Source organism: Crinia signifera, chromosome 6 (assembly GCF_055691185.1).
Source record: "Crinia signifera chromosome 6, ASM5569118v1, whole genome shotgun sequence".
NCBI classification, from domain to species: Eukaryota; Metazoa; Chordata; class Amphibia; order Anura; family Myobatrachidae; genus Crinia; species Crinia signifera.
The window spans coordinates 236,067,311-236,088,146 of record NC_139222.1 but is presented as its reverse complement, the minus strand read 5'-3'; the positions used below and the strand labels follow the sequence as shown (position 1 = coordinate 236,088,146).

General features: G+C 45.2%; 1 long non-coding RNA gene across 1 annotated transcript in view; it reads left to right on the top strand.

Annotated features, from left to right (window-relative positions):
- LOC146009087 (uncharacterized) overlaps nucleotides 1-20,836 on the top strand; it is a 139,923-nt gene that overhangs the window by 106,801 nt on the left and 12,286 nt on the right. Inside the window, exon 3 of the long non-coding RNA XR_014444610.1 lies at nucleotides 16,986-17,024. This is a non-coding gene — a long non-coding RNA (uncharacterized LOC146009087). The remainder of the gene's footprint in view (nucleotides 1-16,985; nucleotides 17,025-20,836) is intronic.

Below are 20,836 nucleotides of genomic sequence, written 5' to 3'. Positions count from 1 at the left end.
GAAAAGGAGGGAATGAGTAGAGTAGCTAAACATAGCAGGATTTCATCACAGAATGGCCTTGCACATGTGTAACACGGGCCATAGACATGCATAGTCTATCGATATTAACAGCCGTGCAATCAGGCCCATTGTATGCTTAAAATAGATACTTAACGTGCTTGCTAAAGAAGATCATTTCAATTACAAGTGAAATAGGTAAATTTAAAATATATATATATATATATATATATATATATATATATAATTTTTATTTACATGCTTTGCTTATTTGTTTTTTTTTTTAACAATACCCATTTACCATATAGCCAAAAGCCTGATAGAGTGTTTTTTTCCCCCTGAATTTATGTCTTTTTTTCCCTTCAGGCAGAAATCAGTTCTTGTCTGCTTCTAGCAACCACAATATAAAGTGTGAATCAAATTAACCTTGCTGAAGGAATAAAATGATTCTTTGTTCTGAGCTAGTATTTTAAGATCCAATGTAGCAGCACAGCAGGCCTGTTGTATTGGGCAGGTATGTGTAATCATAGAATAGAGTGCCGAAATGACAGGACTGCTGATCCATTCAACCTTTTTTGTGATGTTCTACACAAAGGTAAAAAAGAAAAAAGCCACACAGTATGCACTCAGTAGACCAAACATTTAAATGCATACATTTATTTAATGAGAAAGACAGAACATGATTAGCATAATATATTACAATCTCATGAGGTTCCTGATTACAGAACTAAAATCAATGAAAATAAACTCAAATAAACTGTCAGTATCCTGTCCAGTTAAGTAAAATATAAATATAACACTGGCACTACTGGGGACATGATATGTACCTGGCACTACTGGGGACATCTGTAACTGGCACTACTGGGGACATGATGTGTAACTGGCACTACTGGGGACATGATGTGTAACTGGCACTACTGGGGACATGATATGTACCTGGCACTACTGGGGACATCTGTAACTGGCACTACTGGGGGCATGATGTGTAACTGGCACTACTGGGGCCATCCGTAACTTGCAGTACCGGGTACATCTGTAACAAATAAACTGTCAGTATTCTGTCCAGTTAAATAAAATATAAATATAACACTAGTATGACTAATACATAGGTTGAGTATCCCTTATCCAAATGTCCATTATCCAAATTATTCCAAAAACCATAGTTGTTTTTTTTTTTTTATTACTAAAAAACCTACTGGGTACATCTGTAACTGGCACTACTGGGGACATAATATGTAACTGGCAGTACTGGGGACATGATATGTAACTGGCACTACTGGGTACATGATGTGTTACTGGCACTACTGGGGACATGATATGTAACTGGCACTACTGGGGACATGATGTGTAAATGTCACTACTGGGGACATGATGTGTAACTGGCACTACTGGGGATATGATATGTAACTGGCACTACTGGGGACATGATGTGTTACTGGCACTACTGGGGACATGATATGTAACTGGCACTACTGGGGACATGATGTGTTACTGGCACTACTGGGGACATGATATGTAACTGGCACTACTGGGGACATGATATGTAACTGGCACTACTGGGGACATGATGTGTTACTGGCACTACTGGGGACATGATGTGTAACTGGCACTACTGGGGACATGATGTGTAACTGGCACTACTGGGGATATGATATGTAACTGGCACTACTGAGGACATGATATGTAACAGCACTACTGGGTACATGATATGTAACTGGCACTTCTGGGGACATGGGGGCAGATGTATTAAGCCTTAACAAGAGATAAATGCAAGGGTGATAAAGAGAGATAAATGTCCAGCCAATCAGCTCCTTACTGACTTTTTTCAAACAAAGCCTGTAATATGACAGTTAACAGGTGATTGGCTGGATGTTTATCTCTCTTTATCATCCTTGCATTTATCTCTTTTAAGGCTTAATACATCTGCCCCATGATATGTAACTGGCACTACTGGGGACATGATATGTAACTGGAACTACTGGGTACATGATATGTAACTGGCACTACTGGGGACATTATGTGTAACTGATTCTAAATATGTGCAAGGAAATTATTGCTCGGCATTCAAATTCAGTGTACACAAACTTTGGGCCTGATTCTGCTTCACTCGCAAAAGCAAATTCTCTCTCTAATGTACAGTACAAAACCATGTGCACTGCAGGTGGGGCAGATGTAACATGTGCAGAAAGAGTTAGATTTGGGTGTTATTTTGTTTCTGTGCAGAGTAAGTAGTGGCTGCTTTATTCTTACACTACAATATAGATATCAATTTGAAGTACAAACCCCACCCAAATCTAACTCTCTCTGCACATGTTACATCTGCCCCACCTGCAGTGCACATGGTTTTGTCCAATAGAGGGAGAATTTGCTTTTGCAAGTGAACCGGAATCAGGTTCTTTGTTCCATGTCCTGGTTTCATGCACAAATAACAAATATTTGTGTGTACAGTTCTCATGTGTTTAATGTGTTTATACAACATAAATGCAAGATACCTCAAGATACATCATTGAATTATAAAAATATTCCAAAATAATAAAAAAAATAGGAATAATCCACTATCCAAAATGCTTCTGGTCCCGAGCATTTTGTATAAGGGATACTCAACCTGTATATGTCATCCACATAGAGCCAGCCCTGGTCCCACCTCTGTTCTGTTATCTGATTTATGCCATCAGGCTGATTATACATACCGGAGGTGATTCTGGTTGACTCACAAAGCTGCAAATTTCGCAGCTTTGCAAGTCATTTAAACACCACCTGCACGAAAGGCCCCCCCACCACACGCAATGTGAATCTCCCCGCATGCATGCGAATGGATATTTTGCAATAAAATCCATTCGCAGCTTGCATGCGAAGGTGAAATCATTCGATGGTCGCCGGTGCGAGCGCGCAGGGAAGCGAGCAAACCAGAATGAGGGCCACTGTACCAATTAATTAGCATCTACAGATGGGGCAGGTCTCATCATTGCAGGGGATGGCGATGGCGATGCCAGCCGCCATCCCCCGCCACCCGCCATCTGCACAGCGAAAGGGGACGCGCCCTTCCGACGGCGCTTCCGACGGCGCTTCCCCCGGGTCACCGCCGGCTTGTCGGGTTCCCCACAGCCTCCCCGCACCCCCCCCCCCCCCCCTAACCCTGTCCGTCTCCCTGAAGCGGAGACGGACAGGGTCCCCGTCGCCCCGGAAACTGAGTCGTCCTGATGTACAGCAAGCTTAAAATATATTAAAATATAACTGGAAATCAGAAGAAATTTATGTAAAAAAAATCAAAATAACAAAATAACCATTGCGTTCCAGAAAGCTTAGAACTTCAGCGCTCCTTATAAAAACATGCCCATAAAATTGTACCTTTTAGGGAAATGAAAGGTGACGTTTTTACTACAGCTTTTAGTTTCCACCTGCTGATAATGACTTTTCGCTGTGGGATGTAAGAGTACTTAGAATCATAGCCTGAAGTAGATCTATCCAGAGAAAGCTAAACACAGGAGTGATTGACATCACAAGGCATGAGATGAAGCAGATGTGCTATTGAAATAAGATTTAAAAATATCCTCGTGTAGCGTCTTAAAACCCATCCCACACATGGTATAATTCTCGTGCTTAATATCTCCAAACCATTGTTTTACAATGCCAGTTCAATTCTAAATATTGCACAGTCATACAAAGCAGCCACCTCTTACCACTATACACTGTAGTGTCCCATCATCTGGTAACCAGCACACATCGAGGCACACATCTAAGGACAATGCAGATGTATGGATCGTTATGCAGATCATAGTCCCTTTTTTGGTGGCCATTTCAAAATACTGACGACTTTTGGTTTCTATTTTATATACAGTATGTATTTGAAACAAATATGGTCATATTAGAACAGGAATTCCCAATATCGGTCCTCAAGGCACACTAATGCTGGGTACACCCCTGCAGATTTATCTGTCTAATCGGGTATTAATCAGTAAGTCGGCCCAAGAAAGGTCAACACTCCTTAGGTCAATACCTGAAGGTCAACAGAGACTGAAGGTCGAAAGGGTCCTTAGGTCAACTGGTGATAGGTTGAGACGTATTTTATTAGGCGTCTAGATCTAGACACTGTCTAAGTGTACGGCAGCCCCTCGCATCGCTTGCTGCGCTCGCAATGCTCTGGGCACGGTGCCTCGCTACGCTCAGCACACTATTCTATTCTTCCTCCATGCCCTAGTGGATGGTAGGGCATGAACTACCGTCTGTTCTGGATCCACAGTGGGTAAAAAAACCTAAGGACCCTGTCAACCTTCAGTCCCTGTCGACCTTCTGTCTGTCTACCTTTCTTATGCCGACCTAGCGACCGCATCCCCTTCAATCTATCTGTATGGGAACAAAAATGTATGGGAGCATATGAGACTCAACCATTTGCTCCCAAATGATGGAAAACAAACAATAATAATTCAGATAAATTGGTTAAAGGCTTTAATTTATCACATTAAACAACTAAAGAATCATTTTTAGCCATTTTCCAGTGTTTGTAAGCAATTGATAAATTGTCATTTGCTCCTATACATTTCCAGATGTTTGTTGTCACCAGACAGATTGGACATATAAATCTTTGTCTGTGTACTCAGCTTTAGGGCCGTGGCTGGGAATGTCTGGATTAGAACCTCTTCAAAGGTGGTTTGAAAGGATTTTTGAAGCTTAAAATGTTCCAAACTCATACCCAGCAACAATCCTTTTTACTTTGACTAAAAGGGGCTCTTAACAGTATAGTGGTGGAACATTACAATTTAGATGTGTAGCAACAAGTGATGGTTTTTACCTATGAGCTGCGGGACCAGTGGTGTAACAATAGATTTGCAGACCCCGCATTTGCTTGGAGGCGCTAGGTAACTTTGGGTGCCGCGGGGTCTGCGGAAGCTATTGTTAATGGGGCCGCCGGCGCCGCCGCATCTCTGCCGAGTCCCGGTGCTCCTGCTGCTCCTCCTGTAGAGTGTAATTTGTAAAATGGCCATCCCCTTCACAGCAGACAGTTATTAAGGATGCTAGAGAAGGCGGCGACCTCCTCTGGCATCCTAAATAATGGTCTGCTGTAAGGCGGCGGCCATTTTGTGTGGGACATTCTAGCAAGAGGAGCAGGAGCACCGGGACTGACAGCATGTCCAGAAAGCCGGGATCGTCAGCGCTGCGGAAGAAGATTCAGCGGTGAGGTGAAGGGGGCGAGTGGGGGGATGGGGGGGTGTGGGGTACAGAAACTTTAGTGGCGGGGGGGGGGAGGGTGCCCCAATTCTAGTTACGCCACTGTGCAGGGCTGCAGCCCACTCAGGTAAAATCCACCACTGTGTGAAGCCAGATGCAGTCTGTGAGACTGCACTGGCTTCACTGTGACAGGCAGTGACTTCCTATTGGATGTTCGACCTGCCAGTCACCCAAGGCAGTCCCATTGGGAGGTGTTCCCTCCCTCCAGGACGCCTTTATGTGGGTTGCTGCAGGACAGCCCATAAAAATGGGTTGTGCGCATGCGCTGTACCAAGCGGATACTGCGCATGCACTGAACCCATGTCACGGGGCATGCTGGGAGAGATCCGTGAGGGATCCCTCACACACAGCGCTGCGGTAAGAAGCCCATAGGCTTCTGCTGCACTGATACTGCGGAGGGGCAATAGTGAATACACAAATGCAGTAAAAACCCTGATAAACATTTCTGCTTTAGAGCATCCCACCCTATATATCATATTGTACATTTATCAGTTTTCCCATATATGACTTGGGTCCTTGTATGGCTTATCTCCCACAGTGTAATCTTTGGCTGGTTCACCTGGCACGTTTGTGGATGGGATAAAAAAACACATGGCCTCACTGTTAAGTTAGGACCCTACCAGTGCCAGATTAAGCCTTCGGGGGGCCCGGGCACTTTAGACAGGGGGCCCCCTTGCACTACAAACTGCATAGGAGAATATTACACTGTCAAAACACAGAATAAAGGCAGTATAAATTTGGTCATTGGGTAACTGCAGGGGGGGGGGGTATATATATATATACATACCACATGAAAAGCCTGTGTTGGTCCCTCTGCACTTTACTCTGTAGGACTGGAGAAGACGTCACATGCTCAGTGCTGCCTCTGATTAAAAACCCTCCCATGATGAGGCTGCTGCTGCTTCTCTCCTCCATGGGCCTGAGAAGCATGTAATGCGCTCCACCAATCAGAGCTCAGCAAAAACTTCTCAGCCTCTGCCCTCTTGTGCAAAGTGTCATGGGACTTAGTCAACTCCCAGCACACTTGTGATGCTCAGCACCATTAATCATTGTCACATTGGCAGATAGGTGAAGCTGCAGCACTACTCCACTCCCATGCACAAAACCTTTAGCTAAATATTTTTTAATACATGCCAACCACAGGGGGCACCTATCTAGAGGGGGGCCCAGGGGTACTGACCCCCCTTTAACCCGGCCCTGGACCCTACTATGAGCATTAGGGTGCTGTATCCTCCACATTTGTGTAATCTACCCTAGGCGGGACCTATCCCACCCCCAAGGTAATCTAGTGCACCATAGGGCTGCCTTGCCATGGATGGAGTATATAACCCCAGAAATGTATTACCCAAAATGACTGCACCAACCCTGCATTATGCCTTTTGTGCTCTCTAGATTTTTTTTTTACTGTGTGGGTTTCCCTCTGACTGAGGTTATACAAAATCCTTTTTAAACTGTTTTTTAATGTTATTATTTACCATTTTTATATTTATAATTTATGAAGTTAAATTGTAATGAATTGTTAATCTAAGACAAATAGAAAGATGTCGGGTTTCTATGTTCTATGCCTTATTTTTCATTTGCATTTGGCTACATAAAATGTATTGTTTTTAAAACTTTGCGCAATCAAAAGAATATTTAAACGTGTTTTAACTGCATTTAAGGCTATGTTTTATAAATGATACATGAGATACAAGGTCCCTTGATATCTCTGCACTAACTTCCTGTTGCCATAGGCATTCATTAATATTCCAGGGAGGCCTGGTTGCCATAGCAAAACATGTAGTTGTAGAGGGGTTTCCATGGTGACTCTCCAACATTAGGTATCTTCAAGAGGCAGGAGATCAGTTTTTATAGCTGTGAAATGACATATCATAATATATATTTATCAAGGGTTATTTAAAAGACCTTGAACCGATTGGTGTCGCAATATTTAAACGCAACTTAATTTTTTGGCTAAACCACAATATTTCACAAGGCTCCCACCTTTCACAAATAAACTTTAGTTGCACATGCGCTCCTTGCTTGCCCAAGATATCATTTTGTGAATGTATTTTTGATTCATGAGGAAAACAAATATCACAACTCCATTAATGAGCCAGAGGATACTGCAGGTTCTGACAGAGGGAATCTATATACAAATGTTCCCGCTGGGGTCCGCATTGTTTACTGTCACTGGATGTGGATCTCACTGTATACTGGTCATAAGAACATACAGATGTGTCAGTGTACAGTGTACAGATATACACTGGCTTCAGTCCCTCTCTGTGCGCCAGGTACCCGGCAATCAGAGTTACGCTGATTGTCTACTCAAAACGTGTGTCTCGTTTGCATATATAAAACTTGAAGTAACAAAACTACTTTTATAGATTATACAGATGTATTTGATGTGTGATATTTGTACATATGTGTGTAACTGAGGCCGGGACATACCATCCTTGCCTACCCTCTGGGAATGGCCAGAAGGCTCCCGAAAATCTGATCCCCCTCCCGGCCCCCCAGAAGTATGGGCAATCCTCCCACATCCTCCCACATGCCCCTGGCCGCCCTGCATCTTCCTACCCCGCAAGTAAAATCCTGTGATTTGCGGATGTACACGTAGAGGCTATAATGACACAATTTGCATCATTTTAGCCCCTCCACGTACAACTGTGAATCGCAGGAATTTTTTTATGCAATGGGGGTGGGGCTTGATGCTGTAGGGCTCCGTCCCCACCCCCCTAATGACAACTTAAAGTATGGGATGTACTAAAGTGCAAATACAGCCAACACCTCAAAAATTCTAATTTTCGGACTTTGGATGCATTTTCCAAATATACTAAGCCCCACCTCCTGGGGCTTTTTTCCGTATTACCACAATCAGATCCCTCCCAGCCATAGATGTGACCCCTGTTTTCACTATAGTAAAAATCGGATGTGGTTCTACAACATATATTTCACCACTATTCATATATGTCCGCCATGTGTACTGCTTGTTTGAATGTGGTTCTTAGTGGTATATACTGTAATAACAGATGTCTCTGCTTTGTATAAATACTGTATATACTGTAATAACAGATGTCGCTGCTTTGTATAAATGTCAGATGTGGATGTCTATATAAAGTATGGGTCATCAAATAGGGACAAATATTTTATGCAGTTTTAACTATCTATTAACTGTTGGGCATAAGATCAGACTTTCATTTACACCCATCAGCCAGAAAACCACTGACGTGTGAAGTGAATGACATTGATTACAATGATAACTGTAAGGAGTGTAATATATTATGCAGATATTGGGATGACTGGATGACTAGGTCAGAGCATCTCCAAAGCGTCATGTCTTGTGGACTGTTCCCTGTATACAGTGGATAGTACTGTACCCAGTGGCAGATCCACCATTGGGCGACTAGGGGCGGTCTCCCCTGGGCCCCCACACATAAGGGGACCCCACACTCCAGGTGGGTGGGTGGCAGGCAGCGGGGTCTAGGCAGCGTGTCTCTGGGGTCCCGGCAGAGCGGGGCAGATCCCTGCGGTGGCAGGACAGTCAGTGGCAGAGTCCGTGCGGCGAATGCACCACTGCCCATCTGCTGCAGTGTGGGAAGCATTGCAGCAGTGCTGGGGGATAGATGCTGTGTTCTCCCACTCACCTACCAGCCCCGCATCTCCCTAGAGCCCTGCTCTCTTGTCACACTGGGGCAGATGTATTATTCCTTAACAAGAGATAAATTCATGTGTGATAAAGAGAGATAAATGTCCAGCCAATCACCTGCTAACTGCCATGTTCAAGGTTGTGTTTGAAAAAAGTCAGTAAGGAGCTGATTGGCTGGATGTTTATCTCTCTTTATCACGCTTGCATTTATCTCTTGTTAAGGCTTAATACATCTGCCCCACTGTCTCTGGGGGGGGACCTACCCCGCTCTCCCCGACTGTTCACCCCGTGTCCCAGGCGCCATGAAGAGGCCATGCCGGTGCAGCAGCTCCGACTCTGATGGACAGCGAGAATAACTACTCCAGTGAGTGCTGCAGGGTGGGGTGAGAGGAGGTGGGGAGGTGAGAGGAGGGGGCCCCCACAATTTTTGTTGTCCAGGGCCCCCACAGATCTTAATCCAGCCCTGACTGTACCTAACAAAAGTGATCTGAGGAAGGACACTGTGATGATGATTTCCAAGGTGTACCTCACTCACCAGGTGTAGTATGGTGGAAAATATCATGTCATTTGGACCTGTTTAGATGCAGTCCAAGTTTGGCTTTTAAATACAAGTTCTGAAATGACAACATACCCGAACCGAGACTCTGTTACACTTGAAACCCCATTGTGATTCTGAACTGGGACTCAAACTCTGAACTAAGTTCGATTGTGTTCCTACTTCAGGAAAAACTAACCACGCATATCTAGTAGGAAGCAGGGTTGACCTCTGCCAGCATGCAGCACCCATATGGCTCTACCCTTACACACCTGATTCACTGACTTTCGGAGAATAAGTGAAAAGAAAAGGTGTTTGCTTAATGGTATTTTATTATCTAGGCCAGCGGTAGGCAACTGGCGGACCGCGGTCCGACTCCGGACTGCAAAGGACAGGGAACCGGACCGTCTCTAGAATATAGATTAGGGGGCATGGTCTAGCGGCGGAGGAGAGAAGACGCACTTTGCCGGGGCTCTTGCTTCTGAGTGCTGGCCACCCAGTTCCCGGCCTTCCCCTACACCCTGCCGGGACCAAGGTGAGAACACACTGTGGGGGGGCCCGCACAGTGTGTCCTCACCTTGGTCCCGGCACCCCGCCACCTGTGCTGGAGAGCTGCGGAGCCGGGGAGCGCATAGATTGCTCCTGCGGGTTGCGGCCTCCAGTACTCCTGAAGCCGGGGCCTCGATTTTTGCAGCCCCCCAGCCGGACCCGCTGGATGCTCCGGTTCGGCCGCCGGGAATCCCCCTCCTCTCTGCCCGTGATGGGACACTGCGACTGCGGGGACAAGGTCTGGGTGCCTGCTGCACATCAAGCACACAACAGGAGGTAGACAATGCTGTGGTCATCTACCTTATGTGGGTTCCTGTTCCTCTCTCTCAATAGTAGGTACCCTCCAAGTGCTCCCTCCCTCCATTAATCTCCTACCTATACTATTTCTCTCTGGGAGATTAGAAAATGAATATATAAAAATAGAATGTAGATTAGTGCTGCCATATAGTAGCCATAGGCCAATCTAGGCGTTCCCACTGCACGGGTGTCGTCATCGCGCAGCGGCGCAGTGCAGGACTGAGAACACTGAGTCGGACCTTGTGGGCCTTGATCAAAATAATTCAAAATATCCGGACTCCATTAAAATTTACTTGCCTACCCCTGATCTAGGCCATCATGTACATGTACTATACCACCTGGGACATTGAAACTTTTCTTGCTTTTTAGCTACAAGGTCTGTCCCTCACATTTCCTGTTTATCCAGGAAACTGACATCTCTGCTGGCCTTGGCTTTCCTAGCAACAGTAGGCGAATTCTTCAAAAGAGTAGAATACATTGATGATGATATAATACATTTGTTTTTAAAAAAAATGTATAAGGTTGACAATACATTTACTTTAGGTCCAGCTTTGTGGTCAAACCTCTAAGCAGAAAAAATCTTTTATCTACATATCTCTACCTTTTATAACTGTAGGATTTCTTCAAGATTTAGCTTCTTCTGTGAATATATATGCTGCTTATGTGCAGAACAAAACAAGCCCGGGAGAGAGAAAGGTGGAAGAATTTGCTTTAGAAACTGTGACAAGTAAATCACAGGTTCCGGTAGATGTTGCCTGTGTCCTACTTGTGTGAACGCTGACAAAGAACTCTCTCAGTTCTACCAGAAGCGTCAGACACAAAAAGCTAATATAAGATTAGCTTTCAGCACACACATTTCATTTACAGTGAATATTTATTACTGTTTTTAAGCCACTTCATCCGTATGTGGAAGCTGATCTGTAGGAACAGTGAGAGAGGAACTCCAGAACATCATGTTCGCCCTATTTGTAATTAATATAAATGCCATAAAACAAGACACCATTTTTGTGCCATTTGCATATTACTATCTGAGATCTATGTCTCAAAATCATGCCTGGGTGTTTTAAATAATTATCATTCTCTGCTATGTATGCCGTACCTCCCAATTTTGTCAATAGAGCACCCAAAAAGGGGCGTGTCATATGTAAATGAAGGAGCGGCTTATGCAAATTAGGCCACACCCCCGTTTTTATCGCAAATAGACACTGTGCCTATGCGCACAGCGTCTATTCTGTCAGATTAGGGGGACTCCCAACTGCCCCTCCTACAGAGGGACACTGCCGGCCGCGGGAGGGCCGCAGGGACGTCCCCAAAAACCGGGACGTTCCCGCGTTTAGCGGGACAGTTGGGAGGTATGTATATGTTGTGTAAGTTGGGTGTGCAATGTCGGTCAGACAGGGGGAATCCTGATGGTAAGTATCCCGACGACGGAATCACGACTGCCAGTGCTCCGACAGGGGGGCGAGCACATTGAAGCCCCTTGCAGGCTTGCTATGCCCGCCACACTGCGGGCTCGGTGGCTCGCCACAAGTTCTATTCTCTCTCTATGGGGGTCGTGGACACCCACAAGGGAGAATAGCCCCTGTCAGTCGGGATCCCCCCTGTCGGACAGTCATCCGGCACCCGTCTAAATTATAAGGATCTATTTACTATGCCAATATTACCCCTTTCTCATCGCAATGACCCGGATCGAGATTTGGCGCTTTCACATTAAACCCAGGTCGCCCATTAGAGGGTGACCCGGGTTTAACTCTTCTTATAACCTGGGTCAAATTGGCAGGTTGCTTGAGTCAGCAATACGGCAATATCCTGGGACCAAGGTTGCAGGGCCTAATAGAGTGAAGCCATTGTAACGCTCTCCTTCAGTAGGACACACGTTTGCAATAGCAAATCCGGCCGTGGAAAATAATAGTGAAGGGGTCGCTAATTCAATCTGTTCACTTTTACTTATCGGAGGAACGGGTTATTTAGTATATATATTTCATAGGAGCCGGGGGTGCGGCACTCCAACCTTGTTTAAAGATCGCGAAATAAACACGCAGGACAGCGGTCTGTTATCAAAGTTTCAAATAATAAATTTGTCTTCAGGATACCTAATTTATTATTTGAAACTTTGATAACAGACCGCTGTCCTGCGTGTTTATTTCGCGATCTTTAAACAAGGTTGGAGTGCCGCACCCCCGGCTCCTATCTACCCCTTTCTGTGAGGGCACCCGCCGAGGTTATTTTTGTTGTTTGGAGTGCCTATCCCTCTACGTGTATATATATTTCATATAAATATTCTGATTGACCTGCAAAGCTGCGAAATTCACAAAAAAGTCTGCTGAGGCCACCAATGGTATCTGCTGAGACCACCACTTCGGGGCTAATTGTATAGCCCCAGAGAATCAATTAGCCCACTCTAAATTGACTATGTAATAGAATTAAGCCCCGTTTTAAATGATACAGCTAATTTTTGCCCTTCTTCTTGATATCTTTTAAAAAATTGTTCAGTGTGTATAATAATAATAATTTTATTTATGTTGCGCTTTTCTCCCATAGGAATCAAAGTCGCTTAAATTACATTAGAAACATGGTACATCGAACAAAGGCATTAGAATTGCATGAAGTTGAAAAACAGAGATAGTTAATGACTTAACGTAGAGAGCACTTTAAGCATACTGCTGGGTTGGTGCAGACATTTTTGGTAATAACTTCTAAGGGTTATATGTTCCAACCATAGAAGGCACCAGGTATGGCAGCCTTCTTGGTGGCACTATGTAGGATTATGCTTAATAATGTTATTGTTGCGCTTTCCTATGCATTGATAACTAAAACACAACAAACACCCCAACAACCCCCCCGCATCTGTGCCGCATGCTCAATGTTGATTATGTGGTCATCAAGGATTGCTGTCATCGGGACTCAGTGTGTATGCACAATATCGGTGACTCTTCCTGCCAGAAGCTACTGCCTTCCTGATCCTCAGCCATGCGTTCCTTAGAAGTCAGGGGATTGAGCGTGTGCAGTCATGCCATCGCTTGACTATGCATGTGCCAGTCCCAAAGCCTATGAGATAAATTCCACAGGTTCTGGAACCAGCCTTTCTACAGAGCACTTTTCAGTAGCAGCCACCTCCTCAAAGGTAGGAGCTGCCGATATCCTGCACCATATCATTATGCGGGAGGGCACAGCCAGGTTGGTACAACAGGGGGCTTGGCGATATAATGGGTGAACAGTATGGGGTGTCAACAAGCCATTGTGGCCCTGCCCCCCTCCTATTCAGTGCCCAGATTACCGGCATTGTATAGTGGAGCTGGGACTTCAATAAGACCTCCCCGGAGTGCCCTCTTTCACACACAGCAGAGAGTGGTGGTGCAAGGTGCGACTGGCTCTGGGGGACTTGCCTACCTTTCTGGGTGGTCAGGAGCATCACATGATTTTCAGAAGCCTCCCAGCCTATCCGGGAGAGTGTGCACATATGCTTTGTACCCATTATAGATTGTGCCACTTTATAAAATATGAAGATCTAATATTTGTATTTAAATACCATACAGTTTCTTTACCCTGTGAATTGCAGTATGTTGTCCACATCTATGTATGACTGGCATTTAGCTATAAACTGTTTTCAGGGCACAATTTTGTGGATTTTAATTATTAAGGACACGCTGTTCTATTGGCTCCTGTGTCGTTTTATTTAGGTGCATTAGAGCGTCAGTTATAAGTACTTTGACTGATTTATTTCTTCAGAGTTGGTTTGCATATTCTTTTCTGCATGCCCACATTGTTGAATCTTACTGAACTGTACAAAAGCATTTAATTACTGTACATTTACTTGGATTAACTAATGGTCAGAAGTGCCAGAACAGCAATACAGAAGAATGAAGGATTTGTAGAGCCATTGGCAGTGTCTGCTACTGCAGAAGGAATGGAGCAGCATGGATCAATATTGGTATACTATGCACTTATATAGTGGTGTACAGGAGACAAGGGAGCATGTATGAGGTTACACGTTGCAGCTACTGTGTCTCAGGCAGCATGTTTTGGGGCAACAGAATGAAAGGAGTTTATGTAAAATGCCAATTTTTATATGTGAGTCTAAATTATATGTGAAAACATATTTGCCTCCCCTCCAGGAGATACAGGCAATGGAGGCACTGGGGTGGGGGCAAGTGCAGGGGGCATTACGGTGCAAATTGCCGAATCATGGCCCCGCCCCTTCCAGTGGCCAGTGTTGCTATGATGGCATAATTCAAGCACTGCAGATTTTAAAAAACTTTAACAGCCACATGCCAATCACATGACAATCACTGTGGCCAGCAGTTATCAGACAGCCTGCAGCACCCCCCTCCGCACCTACTCATCTGCTACACAGCAGACTGCTGCTACACCTACTGCCCACCTGGCAGCGGCACAGTGGACTGGCGCTACGCTCACTCTCCACACGGTGGTGGCACAGCGGACAGCTGCTACACCCACTCCCCACCCGGCGGCTGCACAAACGGTGGACCTCCGCATCCAGCTGCTGCACAGCAGACCTCCGCTCCAAACTTTTCTACGATTGCACTGCTAACCTCTCCCCACCTGCCAATTTGCCATACCTCATTACAGTGTGTGAGATATATATGTAATGGTAATTACTGTGAGTGGCATATATGGGTATGTGTGTGGCATATATGTAATGGGTATTACAGTGTGTGTGGCATAATATTTAAAGGCCATTACGGTATGGTGCATAATGGGTAATGGGTATGATGGTGTATGGAATATGCTATAAGGGCATTACAGTGTGTGTGGCATAATCTGTAAGGGCATTACGGTGTGTGTGTGGCATAATGCGTAAAGGGCATTATTGTGTATGGCAGCGAGGCCACTAACCCTTTTTGTAATGGGCACGGCATAAGTTTGTGCAGATTATTTTTATACCCCTCTCCCTTTATTTCAATGATGTATCTTGAAATATGTTGCATTTATGTTGTATAAACATATCAAACACATGAAATACACACAAATTTATTTTATTTGTATATGAAACAAGGTTTCAAAACATGAAAATAAATTTTTGTATTATCTCAGGCACTGAATTTGAATGCTATGCAAGCATGTCCTTGCACATATTTAGTGCCAGTTACATATCATGTCCCCAGTAATAACAGTTACAGATGTCCCCAGTAGGTTTTTACCCCCCAAAAAATTGCATTCTGGAAACTATGGATAAGGGATATTGTAGATAAGGGATATTTGGATAAGGGATCCTCAACCTGTACAAACAAATCCAATATTGCAGGTTAGCTTATTTTTCCAAAAAATTTAGTTAATAATGTTATCTAGAAATGTCGCGCAACAAACATTTAAGCACATATACACTGTGTTAATTTACCCAACGTCATTTACCCGACGTCCGGATTATGACTGTCAAAACGCAGATAGACGGGTGCCCGACGGCCACCTGCTATTTTACCTCGTGGGGGTCCACCACCCCCATAGAGGGAGAATAGAATAGGTGGCAAGCGTAGCGAGCCACCGTGCCCGCAGCGTTGCGAGCGCAGCGAGCCCGCAAGGGGCTTTGTTGCGCTCACCATGCTCTCTGAGTCCGGGCAGGAGGGATCCCAACGTCGGGCTAATGACTGTCAGGATCCCGACTGTCGGAACCCTGTACCACATCCGTGTTAAGGAAACAAACACACACTTTGAGTAGGCGGGCCGTGTGGAATTTTACTACTAAGTATAATCTCCCTGAAACTAGTTTTGGAAAATAGGCAAGTATGTAGTATAGGCTCCATCAAACATTAAAATAATATATATAAGTGGTATTTAAAAGGTTAAACATAGCATAATAAACAAATTCACATACCAGTGCTGTACTTTTTAAGCTCACATTCAGGGCCTTATTCTAGTTCACTCTTTCTGACAAAATACTTCTTAGATGGACAAAACCATGTGCACTGCAGGTGGGGCAGATGTAACTTGTGCAGAGAGAATTAGATTTGGGTGGGGTTTTACTTCAAAATGAGATCTATATTGCAGTGTAAAAATAAAGCAGCCAGTATTTACCCTGCACAGAAACAAAATAACTCACCCAAATCTAATTCTCTCTGCACATTTTACATCTGCCCCCCTGCAGTGCACATAGTTGTGTCCATCTAAGAAGGATTTTGTCAGAAAGAGTGAACTAGAATAAGGCCCTCAGTCACCTCATGGTAAGACTGCTGTCTCTACTCTCTGGTCCAAATCTCTGCTCGTCCTTACACTGCATGATATATCAGAAACTCTATTAATTGTATACTATAATGTTGCTACTGTTATAATTTGAGCCACTTGCAAAGTGTAGAGGGGTTTCTGGGCAAACCCTGTATTTGGCTATATTTTATATAACTAAAAGTTAATAACGTAATACATACCTCCCAACATTCTCGCCAGTGAATTTGGGACCTCTGGGCCGTGAAGCCACACTGTGCTAAAAAAGGGGCAAGGCTTCACCACAAAAGGGGAGTGGCTTCATGATAATTATGCTCAAGTCCACCACCACCACATGCCCACGGGTGGGACAGCAGGTCAGTCACAATTAAAAAATGTGACTGTCCCGCGAAAATTGGGACAGTTGGGAGGTATGTAATAACAGAGATTTTATAAAAGAACTTTGCATGTAGATATGATGCCAGTTGTGTAGCTTTTTATTGACTGCCTAGTTCTTTTGTTCTTCCTAGTTAAGATCCTAGTTTACATTTAAGCATTTAATGACATATTAATAGCATATATGATCTATCGTTCTAGGTTGACAGAAGATCATCTTCACCACGGAGCCCATCCAAGGTAAGTCATATAAAAACTGGTACATAAATTCAACTTCTCAACCTTCACTGCCGTTGATCCATAAGTGGAATCTGTAACAATCGAAAAACATTTGAATGAGCCACTGAGCATTTGAAATACATTGTGTAGAAGCGTGTAGAATACATGCTGCTTGCAACTTCGAGGAGTGGTGCCAGGCTGCCAGTTACTAGACCCCACCACAAAATACCGTAATTTGCAGTTATGCAATGAGGGGGTGGGGCTTAATGGCACACATTTGCATGGTTATGCCCGCCTCCTGCCTGGAAAAAACCCCCACAGAAGTCTCCCAGCGCTTCTGAAATTCCCGCCCATGTTCATGTCTGCCAATTGGTTTGCAGCCGTGCAAATGAGGGCAAAACCATTCACAATCACTCACCTCGCTATGGAATGATTTCCCCATCTGTTCACAGCACAGGGTAAGCCAGGAGTTACTCATTGGTCCTCTCCCCCAACGGTCGGGACGTCTGCGTTTTCTGGGGCACTCACAGAAAACGCAGGGCTATTGCCTCCAAACGGCCGCATTGTGTCAATCACCCTGCCAGTAGCCATCACTGGCTGCCTTTGCACAGATGGCTTCTTTAATTCTGTCATACAACAGCCCCAAATGTTACATAGAACCTTAGAATATGGTTGGCGACTTTCTAGCTGTTCCCTCCGAAACAGCGCGTCCAGCTTGACTCAGCAGAGGAGGGGGCATTGCAGGGCATGGTGATGCATCCTAGGGGGTGGCACAAGGCAAAGGAGATGGTACAGTCGCATGATGTTCGTGAGTGCGTGACCATGCCTCCCTGCTGTGCAATGCAGAGTAGAATGGGGGGGGGGGGGGTGGCTGTACTGAAAAAATAAAGCGCTAATTGCGTCATCAGCCGATAGGACCCCCCACTTCACTTAGTAAGTGGGCAGTAAACTATTGGAAGCGCCCAGCTCCTGGAGAGTTGCCCATTATTCAGGGACCTGGGATCACCAGAACATGTTGTAGTGAATGGTAATATACACCAGAGACAATTGTTTTTTTTAGTGTTCACGCTAAGCTTCTTTCACAGGGCGCTGCGCCCTGCCCCTTAAAAACTGCTCAATTCCGCCCTGCCCTTTTAGTCCCGCCCTGCGCCCTGCATAGTAATAGGCCGCGTGCTTACCGTTTCTCCCCGGCAGCTCGGGCCGCCCTGCGCACGGCATAGTGATACAGGCTGCGGCTTGTCTCACTCCGCTCGCCCCCCCCCTCCCCGCGCCCGGCATAATGATACATGAAGTGCGGATTGCTGTCTCTCCCCGGCCGTGACACTTCACTCCCTGCATAATAATATGCGCTGAAGTTTCAGCTCAGCGCTTGTTTCAAGCTCTTCTGGCCAGCATGCCCCCTCCCCCTGTAGTGCTGACATGCCGCTCACCTCGCGGCAGTCAGCTATTACATGCAGCATGCCTCCTCCCCCCTGCCTAGCTGACACGTGTCAGCTCTGTCAACTTATGCATGACCACTCCGCCTCCTTGACCTGCCCAGACACCTGAGACACGTGAGACACGTGCAACACATGTGTCAAACACTATCAATCTGCATAAGTCCCCCCTCTGCCTAAATGCATGTCAGGAAGGTTGACATGCAGGAAGGTTGACATGGGTTTTTCACTGTTTTTTGAGCCAACATGTGCTGACAGTCAGCACATGTCGGCTCAAAAAAAAACAGTGAAAAAATTTCAACCTTCCTGCATGTCAACCTTCCTGACATGCAGGAATATCATGTACATAATTTGGCCCTTTTAAATTAAAATGTGCCTTCCTGGATAAAAAATGTGCCCTCACGATTGAAAAATGTGCCCTCTCTGTGGTCAGCACCCTGCCCTAAAAAAATTCTAGAGTGAACACTATTTTTAATAAATGAAATCTCGCATTTTCAATATAAATGTAATACCCCGACAGACGTACTTCTGGATTTACTTTCTACTCCTGTTTCACCAGAGATATAAGGAGGTTTATCTTCACACATAAACAATTATCACGGCTTCTCTGATGTAATGTATCAACTTATTGACTTAAATTCCCAATTCCCCAAGCGAGGATGGCAGAATCAGGACTATTTTTTACTTGCTTAATGTCCAAGATCCGCTGCCAGATTGACGAATATCGTTGCATGCCATTCGGCACATCCGGTCCGTTGCAATGGCTGTGCCGGTGGGCCGGAGAATGGGAGGATTGAGTCCACAAATGTATAGCCTCCTTAAAATTCTGCCTTGTCAGAAACCAGGATGGTTTCTTAAATATTACATCAAACCTTTGGGGTAATTTTACTAAGATGGGAGTTCTATTGAAGATGGAGTGTTACCCATAGCAATCAAAATGATTATATGTATTATCTTCTAGAATAATGGTCCCCAACCTTTTTCCTCTCCCGTACAGGTACAGAGAAGGGCGACTAAGCTATTAAAAGCTCTCAAATCACTAGAATACAAAGATAGGGTAACCAGGCTGAATATGTTTCACTGGAGAAACAGAGGTTGAGTGTTGATATGATTAGTATGTTCACATACAGGATTGGGAATCATATGGAACTGGGAGATGATATGTTCACTAACCGGCCTATACTTACGCTGGCATGTACTGAGGCTCAGGGAAAATAAATTCTGTACTGATCTAAGAGGAGGATTCTTCACCATTAGAGCAGTAACATTCTGGAACTCATTGCCGGTGGGAGGGATTACAGCAACTACTGTTAATGAATTTAAATCAAAACTGAATACATTTTTGGCCACTATGGGAATCCTTTAGATATGACTTATAGGTTGAACTCGATGGACTAACGTCTTTTTTCAGCTTTAATTACTATGTTACTATGTTACCCCTTGATTAGGCTTTTCATTTATGACTACCCCCTCCTATTTGAAATATCCACAGTAGTTACTAATGGAAATGAGCGGTTTCTGTATCCTTATGCATGTCCTTATATTAACCCCTTGGGTGGTATGCAGCGGGCTGTCCCAGAAAATTTCCGGGCATTCCACTTTGCATTAGGTGAGCTCCAGTGGTGCCTCCAGTGAAGAACTACCTTTAGGGAGACCCCCCCGTCACCCCCACTCCTGTCACACACACACACAACCCCCCACCGCACCCCCCTCCACTCCAGCGATCATAGGCCGGAGCTCCCCTGCTTGCATCAGTGACGTAGACGGCAGGCTCGGGGGGACTCGGGAGAGTTCAGGCACCTGAGTCCTCTCGAGCCACCGCGAAACATCCCCGAGCCTGCCGCCTGTGTGATGACTGGCATGGGAGCTCCGGCGTAATAACGTCAGAGCGGAGTTGAGGGGGGGGGGAGCGGTGGCTTCCTACTATCTGTGGTGGGTTTTGCTGGGGCAGGACAAACCTGCCCTACTAGGTTTGTCCTGCCCCAGCAAAACCCACCACTCAAGGGGTTAGTGAGTAGCGGAGGAGTAGTGTGCTGTCAGGAATCAGGTCCCTTTTTGTCTGGCCCCTGGCTGTGTACTGTGTCTGGGGATTCCCACTAACGCCTGTAGAACTAATGCCGCTGCTTCCTCCACCCGTGTCAGTGCGGGGTAGATGATCGCTGATGTCTGAGAGCAGTGTGGGTAGCTCTCAGTGGATTGCTGGTTGGGAAAAAGCACGAGTAGATGCTGACGCTGCAGACGGAACCGGAAGCGATGCAACGGGAGTACCCCCAACTGGTCTGCAGTGTGCCCCCAGGGGTAAAAGTACCCCAGGTTGGGAATCACTGTTCTAGAGGGAGCTAAATAAATAAGAAGTATAATCTGATTGGTTGCTATGGGCAACATCCCATCTTCAAA